Genomic DNA, 20,538 nt, shown 5'->3' on the forward strand with positions numbered 1-20,538 from the left:
TGGAAAAGTATAATATTGTCACAGTTTCCAGCATATTTAATTTAAAATAAATAAGAAGGGGAGTATAAATATTACTTCAAAAACTTACTGCTTAACTGCAATGTATTCATGTTTATATTTCTCTTTAAGTATATGTGATATTTGAACTGCAACTTTCTTTTATTTTTAAATTATCCTAACATATCTAGCACAATGCTCAGATAATGCATATTTCCCCATGATATATTTTGTAAAAAGGCATTTTAAGAATTATATAGAACAGTAGGAGCCTTCTAAATATTTCTCGAATATCTTTAAACATATCCTGTCAAACATTGAGTGTGTTCCTCAGTGGAAAATAAAATGCCTAAGTAGGAAAGCATTCATTAGGGAAGTTATTTTAATGTTTTACCAGATGAATAAGGGATTTAAGCTATTTCATTCAAATAAAATTTTGGCAGGAGAGCGTGGAGCTCCAATTGCTGACTAAGCTCTACTCACTGTCACAGGGAGACATTGCCTACACCTGCCTATGTTGTGAGAGAGCTCAGGTGCCTCCACCTTGCATAGAGACAGCAATGGAGTGTGACATATAAAGGGAAGTGTCATTTTGACATAATCACTGGAAGATTTATTTGTGGCCTAGATGTTTTTCTGAATGATCCTAGAAGATTTTATAAATGGCTCTAGATAGTTGTAGTTTCATTTTGGTTTGTAACAACAAAGACACTGTGACCCCTGTATGAGAAGAATGAAGTTCAGGAATAGCCAAAGTCCACTGCAATTCTGCCAAACATAAGAAAATTTTGGTAGTAAAAACCTAGAACTAATGTACACTCTACTGCAAATTGCCCAGTGCCCCTCACCTATTGTGATAGGAGCTGCAGGATGTGAACAGTAAGCCACAAAGCTCAACAATGATGTTGTTACTAACCTGAGCTTTGTTTTATGTTCTCATCCAAAGCACACATAGAAACTGAAAAGAAAGAAAGAAACCTAGGAACCACAAGACTCAACTGTACTAGAACTTCACATTGGTGATTGCATAAGGTCTGACTGAACCCATATATTTCACTAACTAAAAAATTGGGGTGCTTAGTTGCCTGTATCTACCTCACTAGCATTCAAATAATTGCTAATAAATTTCATTCCATAATGTAGAATGAGACCTTCACCTTAACCACACATTAAAATTCTTTGCATTTTCTTTATTTTGATAATCACTTACCAAAGGACAACTTAAAAGAAAATGGATTATGAGGTTATATAGGTCATTAAAAATGCCAGTTCCACTCAGATTTTTTTTGGAGTCTTCAATAAACAGATAAATTTATTATTCACTTGATAGACATTGATTTTTCTTTACAAATTGCCTTTCACCAATTCATACCACATATTTTGTAAAATGTTTCATTGATCATCATCAGTTTTAAAGCACACTATATATTGTATTATAGTTGTTGCCCCTTTGAAAATTCTGATACTAGTTGCATCTTTGGAAAGGACATGCTATAAGTACTTTGTGGTTTAGTCATTTAAAAAATAATGTAAAACTAATATTTTAAAAGAAGTTCAGTGCAATAAAGCATAAATTGGAATTTTAAAAGTGTTTTCCAGATATATTCATAATACTTCCAGGAATAGTAAAAAGAAATTTATTAACTTGTATAGCATCTACACATTAATATAGTTATTTCCATAATTGGGCTATGTTTCAACCAGACACTGATTAAGAAGGGCTACTGAGAGCATCAACTGTCTTGGAAAATCTAGCCTGCATATGAGAGTAATGTTTTAGTGTAATATTTAATCTTATGTGAGGAGGTTGAAGAAATTACATCAGGACAGTAGAGATGTGTAGATCCAAACAATAAATATAAAAAGATAAGTCTCTGGCATATTGTGATTTTTTACAAATACTAAATTATGAGGTCAAAAAGCACTGTCAGATCTTCCTGATTCTACTGAAGTGCAGTGGCTAGAAAAAGTATCTTTTTCATTAACACTCCATTGTGGGGGAAATGGATGACATCCTAGTTTGTAATTTTTTGGTACACATCTTGGGTTTCAGGGCTATTAAATATCCTGAACTCTAAGAAAATTGAGGTGCCTCTTATCATAGACGAAAGGTATGATCTGGATCACTTGTGACAAAACATGGAAAGAAGACATAGCTGAGATCTATAATTAGATAGGAAGAATCTATCTAAAAAATTTGGTAGATTTCAAAGACCAAGTGTAGTTTAGTGTTAAAATAGAGAAACTCTGGTAGCCACAGATACAATGAAAATATTTTCACTTCTATATACTCCATGGGATTAACTCTAAGAAATATAATTGATTTAGATAATGAGATTATGAGTTCTACACTTCCACTATTGTGGAAAGAAACTTATTTAAAATATCCTTAGTAGGGGCTTAATGCACTTTGTATTTAGAAGGAATGTGATTCATTGGGGGACAGAAGGTGAGTGTGACCGTTGCTTCTAAATGGCTCATTGGGGTCCCCACCTCCAGGTAGTCACAACTTTGTGTAATCTCTTCTATTTTTAAATGTATGACGGATCCAGTGATGGTCTCCAATACTAAGAAACACAAAAAGTGATGAGATGTTAATATTAACATTAGATACAAAAGAATATTGCTTCTATCTTACTTGCTAGTTCTCTCTTTTTTCTAATGTTCCTGCTCTGAAGAGGCAAGTTGCAGAGGCCCTCAGTACAAAGAGCTGAGGAAAGTCACTGGTCAATCAATAACCAAGACCATCAGCCCAATAGCCTGTAAGGTATTGGATCCTGTCAGACACCTCTGAGTGAGCCAGCCCAGATGAGTCTTCACAGGAAACTGCAGCCTTCACCAAAATATTGAGTGCACATTTTAAAAGATGCCAAATCACAAGCCCATCTAAGCCATTTCTGGATTCCTCACCACAGAAGCTATTCAATGATATGTGAATTATTTCATTTTGCATAATTTATGATATAGTAGTAGATAATTAATACAGACTTGAAGGGCAATGTGGGAAACCTGAAGCCTCGTTCAGTGGTACAGGCCTGAAAGAGGATAGTGACCCCTCATGCGGAATAAGAATCAAGTCCAGTCTGGACCCTTCTTCCCTAGAGAGTAAAGGCTTTCAGCACTGCGGAGAGGTGAATGTGAAGACTGACTAAGGATGGGAAAATGAAAATGACAAACCATCTATTCCAGAAGACAAGGGAAATCTAAGACAAAACACAAAACAAACAACCATCAACAGTTTAAAAATAAATGAAAAATGCTGTATTAGGTGAACGGAACGTCAAAGAATTTAGAAGTAGAGTTCCACGATAAGAAATGGCAAAGAAAGTTAGGCAGAAATAGGTACCTGATAGAAATGGAGATGTACAAAACCACATGAAGACCTTTGAAAACTGTTAAAGCTACATGTATTTTCTTATCTTAAATTAAAGTATAATTGACTGCCTAAAGCAAAATAAAAAGTAGTAAGGCTTTGTTGTTTTACAGCATAAATATCAGTAAAACATATAAGAACTATGACAAATAGAGGAATTGGGAACATACTGCATTAAGATTGTTATAATGTATATGAAGCAACATTATATTACTTGAAGGCCAAATATGACTAATAAAGTGTATATTGTAGCTAGGTATGGTGGCACACCCCTATAATCCCAGCCACTTGGGAGCTGAGGCAAAGGGATTGCAGGTTTAAAGTCAGTCTCAGCAACTTATCCAGGCTCTAAGTAACTTAGCAAGATCCTGTCTTAAAACATAGAAAGAGCTGGGGATGTGTCTCAGTGGTTAAGCACCCCTGAGTTCAATCCCTCATACCAAAATATAATAGATCCCAAGGAAGCCTTGGAAATGTCCGAAATTAAAAGGCATTATTAATAAACTAGAAGTGGAGATAAAATGGAATCATAAAAATTACTAAACTCAAAAGATGGCAAAAAAGGGAAAGATAGATTATAAAAATACACAAAAACATGATGGTATATATTTTATACAACAAAAGAAAATTGTATTAAACAAAATGATCTGACTGTTTCAATTCAAAAACAGAAATTGCCAAGCATATTTAAAAAATACAGAACTGCACATTATTTAAGGGATACTACTTTAAACATAAAAACATAGATAAGCTAAAATGATGGGAAATGTTATACCCCATAGACATTAAAAAACAGTTATTTTGAGAAAGAAAAGTTTTCAGAGCAAGAATATTTAAGAGGTAAAGAAGGACAGGTCGTAATTTTAAAGAGATCAATTCACCAAATGAATGACCCTTGTAAACGTGTACCAGCTACAGCAAAGCTTCATAATGTGTGAGTAAAAAATCTGGTAGAAATGAAGGGATAAATGGATAATTTCCTCAAAATAAGTATTATATCACGTCCAAATCTGTTCTATCCTGAGAATACAAGGCTGTTATTAATGAAATGATATCTATATCAATGAATGGAAAATAACAGAGCTCAGAAATAGAAGCATTCAGATAAAACCAGTTTTCCAAAAAGGTACCATGAAGAAAAGACTGAATTTTCAACAAATGTGCTTGGACATTTGGATATCTATGTGCAAAGTAATGAATCTTGTTTCATACCTCATACTTGCTATGAACATTAACTCAAAATTGAAACATTCGCTTTAATATAGAAACTAAAATTATAAAATTTCTAGAAGAAAAGTAGGAGAAAATCTTTCTTGGTCTTGGATTAGATGAGAATTTCTTAGTTACACTACCAAAATCATGATTCATTGAAATACTAAATGTGATACAATTGACTTTTTAAAAATTAAGATATTTTGATCCTTAAGAGATAAAATTTACATCTGAAAAATAGAGATTAAAACCTAGGAGAAAACATGAGCATAATATTTATGATAATCTACAATTCACAACTTAACTACAACAAATTCTATTATTTCATTATTTACATTTAACCTTAAATTTGTCAACAGTTGTAAATGTGTGTAGTAGAATCTTTGAAGGTAAGCAGAATAAGCTGTTAGGTGTTGTTTTAAAGGGACAAGCATATTATTATTCAATAAAAAAATAACACACATACACACACAAAAGAAAAGATTAGGCTACTTATTTCTTATGCAATTTAGGAAATAATACTGTCTCAGATTTTTTTTTATAACTTTTTTAAATTTTAATTAAAAATCATAAATTTACATAGGGCAATATTGTTTGATTCATTCTGTTATTTTTTCCCTTCCCCCCTCCCCTCCCACCCCTCTTTTCCCTCTATACAGTCCTTTCTTCCTCCATTCTTACCACCCTCCTTATCCCTACCCTAAACCTAACCCTAACCCTAACACTAACCCCTCCTAGCCCCCCCCCATATGTCCTCATCCACTTATCAGCGAGATCATTCATCTTTTAGTTTTTTGAGATTGGCTTATCTCACTTAGCATGATATCCTCCAATTTCATCCATTTGCCTGCGAATGCCATAATTTTGTCATTCCTCATGGCGGAGTAATATTCCATTGTATATATATGCCACAGTTTCTTTATCCATTCATCCAACTGAAGGGCATCTGGGTTGGTTCTGCAATCTGGCTATAGTGAATTGAGCAGCTATGAACATTGATGTGGCTGTATCTCTGTAGTATGCTGATTTTAAGTCCTTTGGGTATAGGCCAAGGAGTGGGATAGCTGGGTCAAATGGTGGTTCCATTCCAAGCTTTCTGAGGAATCTCCACACTGCTTTCCAGAGTGGCTGCACTAGTTTGCAACCCCACCAGCAATGTATGAGTGTACCTTTCTCCCCACATTCTCGCCAACACCTATTGTTGCTTGTGCTCTTGATAATCGCCATTCTAATGGGGGTGAGATACAATCTTAGGGTAGTTTTGATTTGCATTTCTCTTATTACTAGAGATGTTGAACATTTTTTCATATATCTGTTGATTGCTTGTACATCTTCTTCTGTGAAGTGTCTGTTCATTTCCTTAACCCATTTGTTGATTGGATTATTTGTATTCTTGGTGTAGAGTTTTTTGAGTTCTTTATAGATTCAGGATATTAGCGCTCTATCTGAAGTATGAGTGACAAAGATATTCTCCCACTCTGTAGGCTCTCTCTTCACATTACTGATAGTTTCCTTTGCTGAGAGAAACCTTTTTAGTTTGATTTATCCCAGTTGTTGATTCTTGCTTTTATTTCTTGTGTTATGGGAGTCCTGTTAAGGAAGTCTGCTCCTAAGCCAACAAGTTGAAGGTTTGGACCTACTTTTTCTTCTATAAGATGCAGGGTCTTTGGTCTGATTCCGAGGTCCTTGATCCATTGTGAGTTGAGTTGTCTGCAGGGTGAGAGATAGGGGTTTAATTTCATTCTGTTGCATATGGTTTTCCAGTTTTCCCAGCACCATTTGTTGAAGAGGCTATCTTTTCTCCATTGCATATTTTTTGCCCCTTTGTCTAGTATGAGAAAATTGTATTTATTTGGGTTTGTGTCCATGTCCTCTATTCTGTACCATTGATCTACCTGTCTATTTTGGTACCAATACCATGCCGTTTTTGTTACTATTGCTTTATAATAGAGTTGAAGATCTGGTATTGCAATACCCCCTGCTTTGCTCTTTCTACTGAGGATTGCTTTAGCTATTCTGGGTTTCTTATTCTTCCAGATGAATTTCATAATTGCTTGCTCTATTTCTGTAAGTTACATCATTGGGATTTTAATTGGAATTGCATTGAATCTATATAGCACTTTTGGTAGTATGGCCATTTTGACAATATTAATTCTTCCTATCCATGAACATGGGAGATCTTTCCATCTTCTAAGGTTTTCTTTAATTTTTTTCTTTAGTGTTCTGTAGTTCTCATTGTAGAGATGTCATCAGTGAACAAGGATAGTTTGAGTTCTTCTTTTCCAATTCGTATCCCTTTAATTTCTTTCGTTTGTCTAATTGCTCTGGCTAGAGTCTCAAGAACGATGTTGAATAGAAGTGATGAAAGAGGGCATCCCTGCCTTATTCCAGTTTTTACGGGGAATGCTTTCAGTTTTTCACCATTTAGAATGATATTGGCCATGGGCTTAGCATAGATGGCCTTTACAATGTTAAGGAATGATCCCACTACCCCAATTTTTTCAAGTGTTTTGAGCATGAAGGGATGCTGTATTTTATTGAATGCTTTTTCTGCATCTATTGAAATAATCATATGATTCTTAACTTTTAGTCTGTTGATATGGTGAATGACATTTATTGATTTCCGGATGTTGAACCAACATTGCATCCCTGGGATAAAACCCACTTGATCGTGGTGCACTATCTATTTAATATATTTTTGTATGCGATTTGCTAACATTTTGTTGAGAATTTTTGCGTCGATGTTCATTAAGGATATTGGTCTGAAATTTTCTTTCCTCGATGTATCTCTCTCTGGTTTAGGTATCAGGGTGATATTGACTTCATAGAATGAGTTTGGGAGGGTTCCCTCGTCTTCTATTTTATGAAATACTTGAGAAGTATTGGAATGAGCACTTCTTTTTAAGGTTTTGTAGAACTCGGCTGAGAACCCATCTGGTCCCGGACTTTTCTTTGTTGGTAGGCTTTTGATGACCTCTTCTATTTCATTGCTTGAAATTGATTTATTTAAGTTGTGTATCTCCTCCTCCTTCAGTTTAGGTAATTCACATGTCTCTAGAAACTTGTTGATGTCTTCGAGGTTTTCTGTTTTGTTGGAGTATAGATTTTCAAAATAGCTTCTAATTATGTTTTGTATTTCACTCGTGTCTGTTGTGATATTTCCTTGTTCATTCTGAATTTTAGTAATTTGAGTTTTCTCTCGTCTTCTCTTTGTTAGCGTGGCTAAGGATTTATCGATTTTGTTTATTTTTTCGAAAAACCAACTATTTATTTTGTTAATTTTTCTGATTGTTTCCTTTGTTTCAATTTCGTTGATTTGGGCTCTGATTTTAACTATTTCCTGTCTTCTACTACTTTTCGTGTTGGTCTGTTCTTCTTTTTCTAGGGCTTTGAGCTGTAATGTTAAGTCATTAATTTGTTGATTTCTACTTCTTTTGTTGAATGCACCCCATGAAATAAATCTTCCTCTCAGTACTGCTTTCATAGTGTCACAGAGATTTTGATATGATGTGTCTTTGTTCTCATTTACTTCTAAGAATTTTTTAATTTCCCTCATGATGTCTTCTGTTATCCATTCATCGTATAATAGTGTATTATTTAATCTCCAAGTATTGGAGAAGTTTCTGTATTTTATTCTGTCATTTATTTCTAATTTCAATCCATTATGATCTGATAGAGTACAAGGTAGTATCTCTCTCTTCTTGTATTTGCTAACAGTAGCTTTGTGGCATAAAACATGGTCTACTTTAGAGAAGGATCCATGTGCTGCTGAGAAGAAAGTGTGTTCGTTCTTTGTTTGATGGTATATTCTATATATGTCAGTTAAGTCTAAATTGTTGATTGTGTTATTGAGATCTATGGTTTCTTTATTCAATTTTTGTTTGGACAATCTATCCAGCAATGAGACAGGTGTGTTAAAAACACCTAGTATTCTTGTGTTGTGGTCTATTTGATTTCTGGAAATGAGAAGGATTTGTTTGACATACATGGATGAGCCAATGTTCGGGGCATAGATATTTAAGATTGTTATGTCTTGCTGATTTATGCTTCCCTTATGCAGTATATAATGTCCTTCTTTATCCCTTCTGACTAGTTTTGGCTTGAAGTCTACATTATCTGAAATGAGGATGGATACTCCAGTTTATTTGCTGTGTCCATGTGCATGGTATGTTTTTTCCCACCCTTTCCCCTTTAGTCTATGGGTATCTCTTTCTATGAGATGATTTTCTTGCTGGCAGCATATTGTTGGATTTTTCTTTTAATCCAATCTGCCAGTCTATGTCTTTTGATTGATGAGTTCAGGCCATTAACATTCACAGTTATTATTGTGATATGATTTGTATTCTAGTCATTGGACTCATTTTTGTTTTTTGACATGATTTGGTTTCTCCTTTATTTGGCTATTCCTTTAGGCTAGTTCCTCCTGTTGCTGATTTACATAGTTGTTTTTCATCTCTTCCTCATGGAATATTTTGCTGAGAATGTTCTGTAATGCTGGCTTTCTTTTTGTAAATTCCTTTAGCTTTTGTTTATCATGGAAGGATCTTATCTCATCCTCAAATCTGAAAGTAAGTTTTGCTGGGTATAAAATTCTTGGTTGGCATCCATTTTCTTTCAGGGCTTGGTAAATGTTGTTCCAGGCCCTTCTAGCTTTTAGGGTCTGGATTGAAAAATCTGCTGGTATTCTTATTGGTTTCCCCCTGAATGTAATCTAATTCTTTTCTCTCGTGGCCTTTAAAATTCTGTCTTTATTTTGTATGTTAGGTATTTTCATAATAATGTGCCTTGGTGTAGGTCTGTTGTAATTTTGCATATTTGGAGTCCTATAAGCCTCTTGTACTTGGTTTTCCATTTCATTCTTCAGATTTGGAAAATTTTCTGATATTATTTCATTGAGTAGATTGTTCATTCCTTTGATTTGTTTCTCTAAGCCTTCCTCAATCCCAATAATTCTTAAATTTGGCCTCTTCATGATATCCCATAATTCTTGTAGATTCTGTTCATGATTTCTTACCATCTTCTCTGTTTGGTCAAGATTAAATATTTTGTCTTCAATATCTGAGGTTCTGTCTTCCAGGTAATCTATCCTATTGGTTATGCTTTCTATGGTGTTTTTAACTTGGTTTTTTGTTTCCTTCATTTCAAGGATTTCTGTTTGGTTTTTTTTTCAGTATCTCTAACTCTTTATTGAAATGCTCTTTTGCTTCCCTTATTTGCTCTTTTAGCTGTTGATTGGTGCGTTCATTTAATGCCTGCATTTGTTCTTTCATCTCCTCGTTTGCTTCCCTAATTGTTTTAATTATGTACATTCTGAACTCCCTTTCGGACATTTCTTCTGCTATGCTGTCATTGGATTTTATTGATATAGTATCTAGGTTTGTTTCGGTCATTTTCTTCCCTTGTTTTCTCATATTGGTCAGATGTCAGTGGGACTCTGAGATATTGTAGATTTCCTCTATTGGCTTATAGTGTCCCTGTAGATTTCCAGTGTATCACCTACCAGCCTTCAGTATCCCGAAGTCTTGGATTAATTTGATAATGCAGTGCTTCCGATGAACGCTGCCCCTAGCCAGCTACTGGTTCCAGGGAGAGAGACCTGGAGAGGTCTCTTGCTGCCCAGCCCTGGTCCCAGAGGCTGGTTGTAGGTCGGAGGTCTCCACTGGCTTGGGGACTTGTGGCTGGCTCTGTGTAGACAGGCTTTCACTGGGCGGTTGGCCCCAAGAAGCTAGCCTAGAGAGGCGCTTCCCGCCGGAGGGGGCTGGGTTGCTTGAGGAAGTCCCTGGTGCCCTGTGCTGGTCACTGAAGCAACCTGCAGGCGTGCTGGAGCTGGCAGTGGGGCAGGCCAGAGCTGGCCGGGGCAGGCCGGAGGTGGCTGCGCTGCTTCTGTGCAGAAGGGCTCTCACTGGGGGGCCTACTCCGGGAGGCTGGAGGATCTGTCCCTGTGGGAGGAGCCCACTGTCAGACTGCACAGAGCTGCCTGGGGGAGACACTATCTGCCCTGTCCTACTCTAATAAGCCACTCGAATCCGGGCCTGCCGCCCAGCTGAGCTTCGCTGGGCGTGTTTCTATTTTAGTCCGAGTCTCTCAGTGCCTCCCCTTCTTGAATCCTGGGTTCTGGGGTGACTGGAGATGAAGTCACCCTCTAGTCCACCATCTTGGATCACCCCGTGGAAAAAGCCTGCAGCTGGAGGGGGACAAGGCTGCCTGGAGAGGTCTCTGGCTGCCCAGCCTTGGTCCCAGAAGCCGCTTGCGTGTCGGAGGTCTCCGCTGGCTTGGGGACCCGTGGCTGGCTCTGCATCGGGAGGCTCTCACTGGGTGGTCGGCCCCGGGAAGCTAGCCTAGAGAGGCGCTTCCAGCCGGAGGGGGCTGGGTAGCTTCTGTCTCTGAGATATTTACACTTTTAAAAGTATGTAAGATTTATTACACATTTTATGAAAAATAAATGAAACAATGCTTGGGGAAATAGATTACCAAATGTAAAGGGTTATTTAATTATTATTACTGTTTTAATCAAATTACCACCGAAATGTAAATAATATTTGTGTGTGTGTGCATGTGTTGCTGGGGATGCAATATAAAGCTTCACACATGCTAAGCAAGTGCTTTGCCACTGAATTACAAACTCCCAGCCCAAATAGCATTCTATGAACAAAACCCTGTCAAATAAACTCATTTATGTATTTTTAAAATTTAAGACATCATAGATCACTTAGTTTTAAAAAAATAGATAAAACTAAGTAGAATTTAAAATGACGATGACGTAAATAATTAACCCAAAAATGTATCATAATCAACAGTTGATGTTATTTACATTTTTGTCTAATGTTCTACAGTTAATATTAAGTTCAATGTTGGTAAGAGCCAAGAGATTAAGCACATTTCATAAAACAGGATTACGAATTGGTGCAGCCACTCTGGAAAGCAGTGTGGAGAATCCTCAGAAAACTTGGAATGGACGCACCTTTTGATGCAGTTATCCCACTCCTCAGTTTATACCCATAGGACTTAACATTAGCACACTATGGTAATGCAATCAGATCAATGTTTATAGCAGTTCAATTCACAATAGCTAGATTGTGGAACCAACAACCTAGATGCTCTTCAATATATGAATGCATAAAGAAACTGTGATATATATACACAATGGAATATTATTCATCCATAAAGAAGAATATTATGGCATTTTCAGATAAATGGGTGGAATTGTAGAATATCATGCTAAGTGAAATAAGCCAATCCCAGAAAACTGAAGGCTAAATATTTTCCCTGATAATTGGATGATGATATATAATGGGCATGGGGGATTGAGGGGCGAGAAAAGAATGGAGGAACTTTAGATTATGACATAGCAGGAAATGAGAGGGAGGGAGGTATGAAAAATGGTGGAATGAGACAGACATCATTACCCTTTGTTCATGTATGATTACATGAATGGTATGAATCTACATCATGCACAAACATAGAAATGAAAAGATGTACCCCATTTGTGTATAATGAATCAAAATGCAGTCTGTAAAAATAAAAGAAATTAAAAGAATGAATATATATGCATAAAATAAAACTCTTTATAATCTTCTTTTCTAACATCCTTATTAAAAACAAACAATAATAACAATAAAAACCAGCCTCAAGCTATTTGATTAATAAGCTAGCAATGATAGTTAAAATTGATGAGTTGTCCCAGTGACAAAAGACTGGTTATACTTGGTGACTAACCTCAAGGAATTGTGAATGATGGAGTATAAGTCCAATCATTCATACCAGTGAGGGTTATTTCCCCAATCACACCATCATCAAAGTTTGGTTTTATTCTTTCTGAAGGATATACTCAGAACAGACAAAATATCAGAAGCAAAAGAAAGTAGGGCAAGCAGTGCACAAAGATGAACTAAAATAAACATGTCTAGAAAGGTAGACTAAAATAAACAGATTTTCTTATACTATGCCTACTTAACTCATGGATAGATTAGTCTAAATTAAAACTAGCAGCCCGTCTACCTTGATTTTGAATTCTTGTGTCCAAGAAGTTAGGTAGTAAGTGAAACAAATAGATGACAACAGAGAAAATAGAAGGAAAGAAAAGGAAGGGAAGGTAAGAGGGAGGTAGGAAGAAAAGTAAGGCAGGCAGTCAGGAAAGATAAGAAGGAAGGAAAGAGGGAAGGAAGGAAGGCAAGCTGCTGTGGGCTTCTACCTTGAGGGTTAGTACTGTTGTTTGAGTATCCACTCCTCTCCCAAATTAACCTGTGGATCCTGAACTTTCAATGTGATCCCATTGGAAGCTGGGAGGTTTAGACTGAGGTGAGGTTGTGAGGGTAGAACCCCAGGATGACATTATTATCCTTCCAAGAAGAAGAGATACTAGAGATTCTTCTTACCATTTAAAAATATAAGAAAATGCAACCATCTACAACCCAGAAAGGGGACCCTCACCATGAAAATGGTCAACTGACATCTTGACTGTAGACTTTTTCTTATATTTGTTGTGGGAGGATTGAACCCAGGGCTTTGTGCTTGTGAGGCAAGCACTCTACTAACTGAGCTATATCCCTAGCCCACTTGATTATAGACTTTCTAGACTCCAGAATATCAGTTATATCCTTTCTCTCTTACTCTCTTGCTCTCTCTCTCTCTCTCTCTCTCTCTCTCTCTCTCTCTCACACACACACACACACACAAGCACACCTTCAAACATATGCACCACAAATATACCAAACACAGAATCTAATTTCTTGCTACCTAAGAGCGCTGGATTTAGGGTAAATCATCCCACTTTCAATGACATGTTCTTATATCCTGAACTATAATAGTGGATCTGATTAGAATAAAAAAGTTGATTTAATGACAATCTGAGGGATTTAGCAAGGCTTATTTGTTCAAGTTCTTCTGTGTTCTGTGTCTTCAGAGAGAAGTACATTTTTTTCCTCTAGTTACAGGCAGAAGAGGCCAGTGGGAGAGTGACTATCCTACACCTGCTGTCTTTTCAAATGCCAAAGAGTCATATTTTGGGGTAGAGTGCCCTGCACCCTATCACTATATTAAAAGGTTAAAAAAGTTTTGCTCCGAAGTATCCATTTTCTTCAACAATTTCAGGACCTTTATTGATAGGAACTAATTTGTTGTTCCTAATCATTCTACTATGCAAGCATGATAACTTTCTACTTTATATTTGGAGATCAGTGAGGTTGCAATCTGCCTTCCAGTTCATGTAGGTAGGAGTGGCAGACTTGTAATTGTACATAATCATTTTGATCCTAGGACCTGGCCTTTAATTCCCATGCTCTGCTGCTTTAATAAAATCAACTGAAACTATATTGCCAATAAAACAACACTTTTTTTTCATTTTTCACAGATAAGACTGATTCTTCAAATTTCATTTTTAAATACTTTCAATGTTTAAATTTGAGTATATAAAACAATTCTTTTTAGTTTCCAACAAATTTGCTTTATAAATAAGTGAGCATATTAATAACAACACAGCAGTCTCCCATTATCCATGGTTTTACTTTCTGGGGTTTCAGTTACTCCTGGGTAACATTGCTCCCAGAAATAGTATTTGTTTGGATTATTTAAGAGAGGGAGGGAGACCACATTCACGTAACTTTCATAATTAATTTATTAATTTCAGAAAAATGAATTTATTTCATTCTCAGTTATAGTTGTTTAAATTTGTAATAAGTAAGTACAGAAAAAAAAAAAACGTGTGTGAATTTGTGTTTGTGTGTGTGATTATGGACTTTCAGGGGTTTCAGGAATCCATTGGGGGGTCTTGGAACATATCCAACAGGAGAAAGGGAAACAAATATCCATGGATTTTGGAACCGCAAAGAGCCAGCGACAGCATGATATTCTCCAATTTCATCCATTTGCCTGCAAATGCCATAATTTTATTATTCTTTATGGCTGAGTAATATTCCATTGTATATATATATACCACAGTTTCTTTATCCATTCATCAGTTGAAGGGCATCTTGGTTGGTTCCATAGTCTGGCTATTGTGAATTGAGCAGCTATGAACATTGACGTGGCTGTATCTCTGTAGTATGCTGATTTTAAGTACTTTGGGTATAGGCTAAGGAGTGGGATAGCTGGGTCAAATGGTAGGTCAATTCCAAGTTTTCTAAGGAATCTCCACACTGCTTTCCAGAGTGGCTGCACTAATTTGCATCCCCACCAGCAATGTATGAGTGTACCTTTTACCCCACATCCTCGCCAACACCTATTGTTGCTTGTATTCTTGATAATTGCCATTCTAATTGGGGTGAGATGGAATCTTAGTGTAGTTTTGATTTACATTTCTCTTATTACTAAAGATGGTGAAAATTTTTTCATGTTTGTTGACTGCTTGTAGATGTAACAGAAGCTTCTTACAGGTTTCCAAGCCTGGGAGATTGGGGGAAGTACGATGGGCAAAGGTTAGGTGTTGAAATTGCAGTGTACTGAGTCAGCATGGAGGAAAGTTTCCTCACCCCATAAGTAGGTCAAGCAGAGGCATTTGAAGAACTTTGCCCAAGGCCAAAAAGAACCAGGAATGAGGAGCCAATATTAGGAACATAAACATGCAAAGAGCACCACCAACCAGAGGAGTCCTAGACTCTAACCTCCTTCATAGACAGCCCGTGTACCAAGGCTGGTGTGGGGAGGGCAGCTGTCCTGAGAAGCCCGCCAGGCATTCTGTTACAGGCCATGGTCAGGCCCGAAAAATCACACACAGGTTTTTAACCAAGAACCAGATTCCTCAAGTGAAACCTTTTGTCACATAGCTCTTGATGTCTCTTTGGTGATTCACTAACATCTTTTAGATACTCTACACAAATTGTTTTCAGGTCTTATGTCAACATGTTATGACTTTATTCTCTGCAGTTATGAATATTGTCCATGAAACATGAAAAAATAATGGTTCTATGTATCCAGGTAGTCACTCGGAATATTTAAACAAACTGACTATATTCCAGGTTTATTAATGAGAAAATGTAGAAATAGAAATTTAGGCAATTTGGACTCATTCAGCCACAGGAAAATCAATGCTGCTTTAAATATTACCTTAAATTCAAGGAAGACATGAATTAATTATTATAGGAGGTATCTTAATGGCTTGATATTAGCTATATGATCTTAATTCTGATTCATGCTACTAAAATTAATCATTGCCATGGTACTAGAAATTGTATAATAAAATAATTTCAAAGTGTGGAGAGGACCTGGTCTTAGGGAAGACTGGAATCTGAGGGTGAATGGAATTACACCATTGGAATTCAATTTTTCCATTGCATGTCTGCATCTCTCCACTAGAAATGTATCTCTTCATTCATTGATATCACATTCCAATAGCTTTGCAGCTAACTGTTAATGGATTTATATCTTCAGAGATAGTTTATGTGCCTGTACTTCAGGATGGAGTTGAAGAGTGGCAGATCCAAGGCTCAATCAGATCACGTGGATAGAAAAGCGAACATGGAGTGAGAACTCTAATGGCAGAGAGAAAAGGGAGTTACGGCAAGCATTACCAATCAGAAAAGGATCCTGGATTACCAAGGCCTGACACTTCTATTATTTTGTGGGTGTCATAAGAAAATAGGACTTCAAACATTTTGCACAAAGTCTTGGAAGGAGTACCTAAATGTAAGAAAAGTCTAATGAAATCTATCCTACATTATCTTCATTGCAAATCTGATTCTGATATGAAAACAATGTGAACCTGGAATCCTGTCTGACACTGTACACCACCCATTATTCTCTTACCCAAACCACGTTTTAAAAATTGCACATACAAATAAAGCACCCATGGAAAGAAATCAAGAGGTGCAGTAAATGGGATTTTTAAATTGATATTTGTTTTCAATTGACAAAAGAAAGAATTAGAACAAATAGGGTTTAATCTAAACTGTTCTTTTCTGTGTGTGAGCACATGGTAAGATGCTTTTTTATTAACTCATTTTAATCCTCGTTAAAATCTATGAGGTTTTATTTTCCCTTCCATACAAATGACACTACTAAAGTTGAAAGATGTTGAAATATTTATCTAAAGTTACATAAGGCTGACAGGGAGTGATGGCAATTAGATGCAAGTCGTTCGGATTTAGAAGTTAAATCCCTCAATGCAAATCAGTGGAAATCGGGGTTCTTCCTGAAAGATAGTCTTGGGAAAATGTTGTAAACTTCAAGGTCTGGAAAATAAAATCAGAAGGGAAATTCAGGAACCATGCACAAAAGTGAATTGGGAAAATCTGAATCTCATGTGTGCCAAGGAATAAACTGATGTGTGTCAGAAAAGCAAGGGTAACATGAATGAGACTATGGGACAGTTCCCATGGCTCTTCCAGATAAGCATATTTTCTGCTGAGTACTTTGAGTTCTTCTCTTCCATCCATCCTTGAACAGCCCATGTGTCCTTAAATAACAATCAAAATTTCTTATATGTCTGCAAATTTACTGAGAGAGCATATCTATCCTTATTGTAATAGATTGAATTTCAAAGGTTACTTGAATAGTTAAGTCTAACGTTTGACCTCTGTAAAGTTAATTTTGGGACACACACACACACACACACACACACACACACACACACACAATCTGAGAACAGAAAAAGGGAAAGGTACAATATTCCTAATCATGTATGAAACTGAACAATTCCCAGAGGTGTAGGTTATATAATTATGCCCATTTAGGCACTAATTACACCTGACTAAGCAAAAAAGAATATACCACATTATACAAAAATGGTAAGTATATTCTTATTAATATCATTTTAAGTCTTTATGTTGTGCCACACACTGTGATACATCATTCAGGGTTTTCAAAGCCTCTTGAAGGTGGCTACTACTACTTTTTCAATAGAGGAAGAAACAGTGGTTTAGAGAGATAAATTAGCATGTCCAAGTTCACACAATTATAGGAGAGAGAAATGTGACAACTGTTCCAGATACTCTGAGACAAATATGTTTGTAACAAGATTGAATTTTCTTTAATATATATAAAACCAAGCAGAACCAAGAGGCATCCTAGAAACATCTTTATAAAAAGAAAAATGGAATGCCAGATTCTTTTAAACTTTAAACACCCTAGAGAGAATTACATAATAAATTTTCCATGGTTGGAAAACATTAACTATTGTATTACTCTTACATTTAAGAACATTAGAAAGGCAGACATTAATAATATTGTAATAGTTTTTAAAAATTCAACATCAATACTGCTTATAGTAAATATCCACCCCTTTATTTCATATGACAAGTTGACCTTAACATATTGGGTTTGTTTTTTTAATCCTGAGCAATTTTTTTACTTGGCTTTAGACTAGTGAGCCTCCCACAGATGGAAGTTATAACTTGGAATAGTAATGTTTACTCTACCTGCTAGTGCTTTTAGGAATTTTCTTAGAGTTCAATTGGGAGTGCTATTATGTACTTTGACTAGGTCTGCTTATGTATATAACAAACAAATATTTGAGGCAAAGCAAATCTGTACTATTGGATGTCAGAATAATAGTTTTCCTTGGTAAGGAGTGGTGACCAAAAGGGTAAACAAGGAAGCTTGCAGGTTGCAGCAATATTCTTTTTCTTTCTTTCTTGGCACTGGGGGTTGAATCCAGGGGTTCTTTGCCAATGAGCCACATCCCCAGCCTTTTTATTTTTTATTTTGAGACAGGGTCTCACTAAGTTGCTTTAGGGCCTTGCTAAGTTGCTGAGACAGGCCTTGAGCTCAGCCTCCTACCTCAGCCTCTGGAATCGCTGGGATTACATATATGTTCCACTGTGTCCAACATCAATATTTTTTTTTCTTGATCTAACGCTGGTTATGAGTAAGTTCAGTTTTATAAAATTCATCCAAGCTTATTAACAGTACATTGAGGTATATATTGATATGTGACTTTTCTATATTAATATAAAATTTCAATGAAAAACTTTTTAAAAGTTAGGAAGTAAAAAGCATCTCTTAAAATGTTAAAATAATAATTTTGATGGATTTTTAAGAAAACTAGGTGGTTTCCTAAAATTCATTCAAGTTTTTCTATTATTGGTTTGTAAAGGTAAGTATAGAATATGCATGACTTAATTTTCTCCAATTCATTTTTTTGATTCCGGACCTTGTTGATCCTGATATTAACACTCTAAATAAACAAATATATATTTTAAATGACTTTAGAATATGAAAATTTTGTCTCAAGGTATTTGATTAGAGGTGATTGATGTCAGCTATAAGTTGACTATACTAGGTGTAAACCCCATAGAAAAAGGGCATGTTGCTGTTATAACAACATCTTGATTCTCTCAGGCCATCTTCTGAATAGACCTCTCTTCTAAGATCCAGAGTCCTGTGTCTAATTGTCTCCTCAATAAATACACTTGAATATTTACATTAAAAAAAAAAAGATAACCCCAATATGTCCAAATTGGTCCCTGCAACACTTGACAAACTATTCTTTTATCCACATTTAAACAGACAACACTAATATCCATCTGGGCACAATTCTGGATACTTGGTGTCATCTTTCCCTATTTTTTACCCTTCTCACCAAAGCCCTTATAGTGACCAACAGTGGCTTCCCTCTCCCCTTTCCTCCATCTTAACACCTCACCTTCTCTTTGATTCCTTGAACACTCCATGTTATTTATCACCTTAGGATTTCCATGTATGATATTATCCCTGGAAGTATTTTCTTTCAGTTCTCTGCAAAGTTGACCTTGGTTTCAGCATTTGTAATTCAGGAAGTAGTTCCTTAGAAAGACATTCTTAGCCCACCCATATAAAAATTAATTCCCTTATTCCTCTAGCATTATTATTCTTTCCCATAGGATCCATAGCAATTTTTCTCCATAGCAAAATTAAATTATGCATGATTCAGTTTACTAGCCATTCCCCCAAATTAATGTCATTGCATGAATCAATCCATTAAAATAATATGTATGCTCTGTATGTATTTATATATAATATATGCTATAATATATACATATATTTATATAATTACAAATTTACCTGCCTTTATTTAACTCTACTAAGATAATAAATATAGATATGGATATAATCATATTAGTTCTGTTTCTTTGGAGAACCCTGACTAATACAATTACCGTATTCAGAAATTGCTGATTTGAGTTTCAAGGGGGGGCAATGGAGATTTTATTCCAACTGTAAAAGCTGTGGAAATAAGGTCATGTTCCTTGAAAAGAGGAAGACAAAAATATTTTGTCTAAAGGGGAGCGAACTTTGTGCCAGTCACTGTATGAAATGAAATGCTTTGGGCAGCTCACTAGTATTTCTAAACCATACTGTTCCCATACTGGAAGAGACATACAGGTTGCCTGATTCTGGGTGTGTAGCCTCCTCAGGAAAGTGTGAGGTGAATGGACTCTGGAGAAGCTGATGCTCTGGGCCTTGTACTTCAGGAACTTTCTACAAGCTTGTATGTACTCTCAAATGATCTGGCTCTAAATACTGCTTTCCTTGACAAATGTTAAAATTAATTTACAAATCCAGAGCACACACTAGAATATCAGGGGGCAGCAGCAGTGCATCAAATCCAAATTTAATATTGTCTGTGATATGATTATTAAAGTGCTGGGAATATTTAATAATCTTATTCACGCAATAGAATGTAAAGGTATTGTAGTACATATATATCATATTATTTAAGGAGTTCTAATAATTTTATAACCATTTTCAAAGTACTTAAAATTCATTTTTAGATGTAAGAAAACGTGGCAAAGAATTGCTAGCAGGAACTTTTTCTAGACTGGAAAATATTAAAGAACTAATATTAAAATTTCATTTATTTGTCATGCCTTGTAAAGCAAATGGCAAAGAGATGAATACTTTCAGCATACAAATAAAAATCTAAGGCACAGAGAAGTTCCAGTTCCTTATCTAATGTGAACCAACTTGTCAGTGCAAGAGCTGAGAGACAAAGGACATAAATTTTTCCCTGAAACCGATGATTGGTATCCCCAATGCTAAATTCT

This window comes from Sciurus vulgaris, assembly GCF_902686455.1.
Source record: "Sciurus vulgaris genome assembly, chromosome: 8".
Taxonomy (NCBI): domain Eukaryota; kingdom Metazoa; phylum Chordata; class Mammalia; order Rodentia; family Sciuridae; genus Sciurus; species Sciurus vulgaris.